Here is a 6,780-nt window from a genome sequence, read left to right on the forward strand (position 1 = left end):
CAAACCCCGGTCGGATATGGCTTGTAGAAGCCGGCCCGGCTACGGCATTGGTGGCCGTAGCCAGGCCGACTAGGACCTAGAGCCAGCCGGCTTCCGGACCAGCCGGCCACGTCGCCAGCCGGCTGCTCCTCAGCCGGCCTTTGCCGCGAGCCGGCCAGCGGCCAGCCGGCTGCTCCGCGTCCATTGCCCTATCCGGGGTCTTCCCCCCGACAAAAGCCTCTTACTAATCTTCTTCAAAAAGATGTACCTTTTGTTTTTGATGATGATTGTAAGGAAGCTTTTGAAAATCTAAAGAAAGCCTTAACAACTGCTCCTGTGGTTGAACCTCCTGATTGGAATTTACCTTTCGAAATTATGTGTGATGCTAGTGATTTTGTCTGTAGGTGCTTGTTCTTGGACAACGAGTAGATAAAAAATTGAATGTTATTCATTATGCTAGTAAAACTCTTGATGCTGCTCAAAGAAATTATGCTACAACTGAAAAAGAATTATTAGCTGCAGTTTTTGCTTGTGACAAGTTTGGACCTTATATTGTTGATTCAAAAGTCATAATTCATACTGATCATGCTGCAATTAGGTACCTTATGGAAAAGAAAGATGCTAAGCCAAGGCTTATTATATGGTGCTTCTTTTGCAAGAATTTGATTTACATATTGTAGATAGGAAAGGTGTTGATAATCCTGTTGCTGATAATTTGTCTAGATTGGAAAATATTGTTTATGATCCTGTTCCTATTAATGATAGTTTTCCAAATGAACAATTGGCTGTAATAAAGGTGAGCTCGCGAGATAGTCCTTGGTATGCTGATTATGCTAACTTTATTGTTTCCAAGTACTTGCCTCCAACCTTTTCAGCTCAGCAAAGGAGGAAATTCTTTTATGACTTGAGGCATTATTTTTGGGATGACCCACTTATATAAAGAAGGAGTGGATGGTATTATGCGAAGATGTGTCCCCGAATATGAACAACAAGAGATATTGAGTAAGTGTCATGGTAGTGTTTATGGAGGAAATCACGCCGGAGATAGAACCGCACAAAAGGTTCTACAGTCAGGTTTTTATTGGCCAACTCTTTTTAAAGATGCAAGAAAGTTTATTTTATCTTGTGATGAATGTCAAAGAATTGGTAATATCTCTAGACGCAATGAAATGCCTATGAATTATACTCTTGTTATTGAACCATTTGATAGTTGGGGATTTGACTTCATGGGTCCTTTCCCTTCTTCAGAAGGTAACACTCATATACTTCTCGCTGTTGATTATGTTACTAAATGGGTGGAAGCCATACCCACAAAAAGTGCTGATGGTGAGACCTCTTTAAAAATGCTTTTAGATATTATTTTTCCTAGGTTTGGAGTACCTAGATATCTTATGACTGATGGAGGTTCTCATTTTATTCATGGTGGTTTTAGAAAACTCTTGCTAAATATGGTATTAATCATAGAATTGCTTCAGCTTATCATCCTCAAACTAGTGGGCAAGTAGAATTATCAAATAGAGAAATTAAATCTATCTTGCAAAAGACTGTTAATAAATCTAGGAAAAATTGGGCTAGTAGGTTGAAGGAAGCATTGTGGGCCTATAGAACTGCTTATAAAAATCCTATGGGTATGTCTCCTTATAAAATGGTTTATGGAAAAGCTTGTCATTTACCTTTAGAACTAGAGCACAAAGTTTATTGGGCTGTAAGAGAACTTAATAAAGATTTTAAACTTGCCGGTAAGAAAAGGTTGCTACAATTGAGTTCTTTAGATGAGTGGAGAAGTGAAGCTTATGAAAATGCTAAACTTTTTAAGGAGAAAGTTAAGAAATGGCATGACAGAAGAATTATTAAAAGAGAATTTAATGTTGGAGATAAAGTCCTATTGTATCGGTCTCGTCTCGGATTTTTGCAGGGAAATTACTCTCAAAATGGGAAGGACCATATGTCATTGTGGAGGTGTATCGTTCAGGGGCAATAAAAATTGGTTCTCTGAAAGGTGATGCCACACAACTGGTGAATGGACAAAGACTCAAGCATTATATCTCTGGAGATTCTTATAATGAAGATGTTGATGTTATACGAGTGGTGACTCCGGAAACTTTCATCAAAGATCAAATTGATAGTTCTGCAGAGTTCGATTTCGAATAGATAACAGTTTTGGTAATAAAAAGTCCGCGTTCAACTTTCCGAACATTTTTTTTGCTATTTTTAGAAAATATGAAAAATTACGAGATCGAATCGGAGCGAAGGAGACGCATGAGGGCGTGTCCCCACGTGGTGGCACGGGCCCCACCCTGGTGGCGCCGCCATATGGGGACGGCTCCTCGGAGTCCCTCTTCCACTCTGGTTCGACCTGGTAGTTTCCTTCTGTCGTGAATTTTTTTGCTATATAATCCCCCGGATCCCCCGAGGTCCGTATATCGTCTTCTCGTCGTGTTTTGTTTCGAGCTGTTTTCTGCCAGATACTGTTTTCAGATCTAGAGCCACCATGTCTTCGTCGGGAACTCCGAAGGACAGCTTCTTTGAGAACGTCGTCAACCCGTACATGAACGAGCTGAATATGCATCCCAAGGAATTGGTGCTCGTAGATGGGGAGTTGCAGATTGAAGATGTCCGGGGTCCTAAAGGAGAAGGAAGTTTGGAGGACCGGATGGAGAAACTAGAACAAGAGGTCTTCACCTACAAGAAGATGGCTGAACGTGAAGTGGACATCTTCCACAAAATTGTGTCTAAACTTATTGATGAACACAAGAAGGAGACTTCAAAGCTGTGGGACGATATCCTCTCGCTTCACAACACTACCAACAAACTCCAAGCGCAACTTTATGATGTTCAGAATCAAAACTGTGAGTATGAAAACAGGTTTAAACACATAAGCTATGCTGCCAGTTTCAGGATTCCTGAGACCAAGATGTCGTTTGTTGATGGAGAGCCTCTTCCTTGGAAATCTTATGACGGGAAGAATTCACCACCACCGCCGAAGGAGTAATTCATCATTGGTATTGGCGCCCCCTTGGTTTGTTCCAAGCTTGGGGGAGTGCCGCGGTATCACATCATCACTATCTTTTACCTTTTTACTGTCAAGTAGTGTCATATCATGAGTAGGGAAGTTATCATATAAGATGGTTGCAGTGTGGAAGTATCTCTCTTTTAGTTGGTTATCTATGTATCCCTTGGTGTGATTTATCGTTATGGAATATTAATGAGAAGTTTTATCATTTACGTTTTGCACACCTTATTTTAGTTTGCAATTTCCGTTATGTGATTGATCTTGTTGTTAGTATTGGTATCAGTTTGGGAGCATCAAGTAAATCTATTTGGTTTTGGCAAACTTAGCATTGGTCAACAGCAACAATACTTTGAGGCTTAAGTAGAAAAGAGGGAAATACATGTAGATATATTATTTCTTTATCTTTCTTTCTTGTTAGCTAATGAGTTTAGTATTCTGAAGTTAAAATTGTTTGCGCTTACAAGGAAGATGCATGATTGTTTTTATCACATGTATATTTGTTTGTTTTCCCTCAACCCTTATGCTTGCTAACCAACCTTGCTAGCCAAAGACCTGTACTTAGAGGGAATGCTTCTCGTGCATCCAAAACCTTAAACTAAACCCATGTCATTTGTGTCCACCATAACTACCTACTATGTGGTATTTCTCTGCCATTCCAAGTAAATACTTCATGTGCTACCTTTAAACAATTCAAAAAGTTATTATCTCTTATTTGTGTCAATGTTTTATAGCTCATGAGGAAGTATGTGGTGTTTTATCTTTCAATCTTGTTGGGCAGACTTTCACCAATGGACTAGTGGCACATCTGCTTATCCAATAATTTTGCAAAAAAGAGCTGGCAGCGGGGTTCCCAGCCCCAATTAATTAACTTTCATTAATAATTCTCTTCACATGTTTTGCCCTGATTCATCAGTAAGCAAGTTAATTTTTCAAATAGACACTCCTCCATGGTATGTGAAATATTGGAAGGCACCCGAGGATTCGGTTAGCCATGGCTTGTGAAAGCAAAGGTTGGGAGGAGTGTCATTCATAAATAAAACTAAAGTACATGTGTAAACAAAAGAGAAGAGGGATGATCTACCTTCTTGGTAGAGATAACGTCCTTCATGGGAGCCGCTCTTTGAAAGTCTGTTTGGCAAGGGGGTTAGAGTGCCCACTACCATTCGTTGACAACAACAAACACCTCTCAAAACTTTATTTTTATGCCCTCTATATGATTTCAAAACTTAAAAAGCTTTAGCACATGATTTAGTCCCTGCTTCCCTCTGTGAAGGGCCTGTCTTTTACTTTTATGTTGAGTCAGTAAACCTATTTCCCTCGATCTCAAGCAAGCAATTGAGTTGTTGTGATCCAACCATTTATATTGTGATCTATGTAATCATGTCTTTTATTCTTCCTTGTTTAGTACAAATTTTATCTGAATGAATATGACTTTGAAGGTTATCAATGATTATGAGGAGATTGTTATGACTGAGCATGTAAGATCTGCCATATAAGCTCTAATATAAAGGCTCTGCTCGAAAGATAAGTACAACCTGTTAATTGTTCTTTGACCAAGAACGAAGTTTGCCATCACCAATTATGATTTCCTATGTACCTTTATTTGTGATTTTCCTTTACTTGTCTCAAGTTGAGTTATATGAGGAGGTTGTTTACTAGAATGTCTTGTGTGAATTAATAAATGTGATGCTTCTTGTTCGTATTTTATTTATCGACTCTTCACTCCATAAACATGTGGTCTTGTTTACTGAGTTCAGTTTCGCTTGGGGACAAGCGAGGTCTAAGCTTGGGGGGAGTTGATACGTCCATTTTGCATCACTATTTATATCATAATTTACTGTTATTCACTGATATACTTCATATTTAGAGATGATACTTATGTTATTTCACCTATTTTGCATGTTTCATGATTATTGGAGAATTACTCACCGGAGTCAGAATTCTGCTGGAAAAAGCACCATCAGGATACAATATTTCCGAAGATCAACAATTGACGGAAAATATACCGAAGCTCCTATTTTTCCGGATGACGGAGCCAGCCAAAGGGGAGGCCGAGGAGGGCCGCCATGGGCCCTCCCCATAGGCCGGCGCGGCCACCAGGGCTGGCGCGCCGCCATGTGGGGAGGGGGCCCACGACCCCCCTCGGCCATCGCCCTTTCGCGTACTTCATCTCCCAGAAACCCTAAGGTGCGGGAGAACATCAAGGATAGTCGCAGCCGCCTCTGCGGGGCGAAAAACACCAGAGAGAAAAGAGCTCTCCGGCAGGCTGAAATCTGCCGGGGAAATTCCCTCCCGGAGGGGGAAATCGTCGCCATCATCACCGTAATCGAGCTGGACTTCATTGGGATCATCATCATCATCTCCACCACCGACACCGTCATCTCCACCGCTGCACCTCGTCTCCTCTGTAACATCTAGGGTTGAATCTTGATTATTTCATAGGGGAAACTCTCCCGGTGTTGATTACTCCTTGTTATTGATGCTATTGAGTGAAACCATTGAATCAAGGTTTATGTTCAGATTGTTATTCATCATCATATCACCTCTGATCATGTTCCATATGATGCTTTTGAGTAGTTCGTTTAGTTCTTGAGGACATGGGTGAAGTCTAAATGTTAGTAGTGAACTATGTTGAGTAATATTTAATTGTTTGATATTTAAGTTGTGGTGTTATTCTTCTAGTGGTGTCATGTGAACGTCGACTACATGATACTTCACCTTTATGGGCCTAGGGTAATGCATCTTGTATTCGTTTGCTAATTGTGGGGTTGCCGGAGTGACGACAACTCTGAACCCCCGTTAGTATATCGATGCATGAGGGATAGCGGGATCTCGCAGTTTAAGGCTGTGGTTAGATTTATCTTAATTACTTTCTTGTATTTGCGGATGCTTGCAAGGGGTTTAATCACAAGTATGTATTAGTCCTAGGAAGGGCGGTTCATTAGCATAGGTTCACCCACACAACACTTATCAAAACAATGAAGATTAATCAACTATATGAAGCGAAAGCACGTACTAGACTAAATTCCCGTGTGTCCTCAAGAACGTTTGGTCATCATAAGTAAACAAACCGGCTTGTCCTTTGTGCTAAAAAGGATTGGGCCACTTGCTGCAATTATTATTCCCGCATTTTACTTACTTGTATTTTATTTATCTGCTATATCAAAACCCCCTGAAAACTTGTCTGTGAGCATTTACAGTGAATCCTTCATCGAAACTGCTTGTCAACACCTTCTGCTCCTCGTTGGGTTCGACACTCTTATTTATCGAAAGTACTACGATACACCCCCTATACTTGTGGGTCATCAGCGTGCTCCTATGGAGATGGTCAGGTGACGGTTGTTACTCCGCCAAGTCGTCTTATGGAGCCTTCTTCGTTGGTCAAGATATGGTCTCTCTCTCCGTGGAGATTTGGCGCTCGAGGGCCCCCTATATTTGTAAGTTCTTTTCGTGGCTCGCCGCTAAGAACGTTGTTGGATGGCCGACAGACTTCAACAGCATGGTCTGCCCTGCCCGTGGGCTTGCCCCCTCTGTGACCAGGAGCTAGAGACCTTGTAGCATGCTTCTTGGCTGCATGATGGCGCGGGAGGTGTGGGCATGGGCCCTTCGTTGTTGGGGTAAGATGGTGTGGCTCCAGAGGCAGACACCGAGTTGATGGAGTGGTGGACTACTCGCCCTGGCCCGGTGGCTCACGGGCGGGACATGTGGAATGATATCATCTTGGTCTTCTGGTGCATCTAGAGGCACATAGACAACGTGGTATTCAATGGTGATATGGCCTCGCAGTC

Source organism: Lolium rigidum, chromosome 6 (assembly GCF_022539505.1).
Source record: "Lolium rigidum isolate FL_2022 chromosome 6, APGP_CSIRO_Lrig_0.1, whole genome shotgun sequence".
Lineage (NCBI taxonomy): Eukaryota > Viridiplantae > Streptophyta > Magnoliopsida > Poales > Poaceae > Lolium > Lolium rigidum.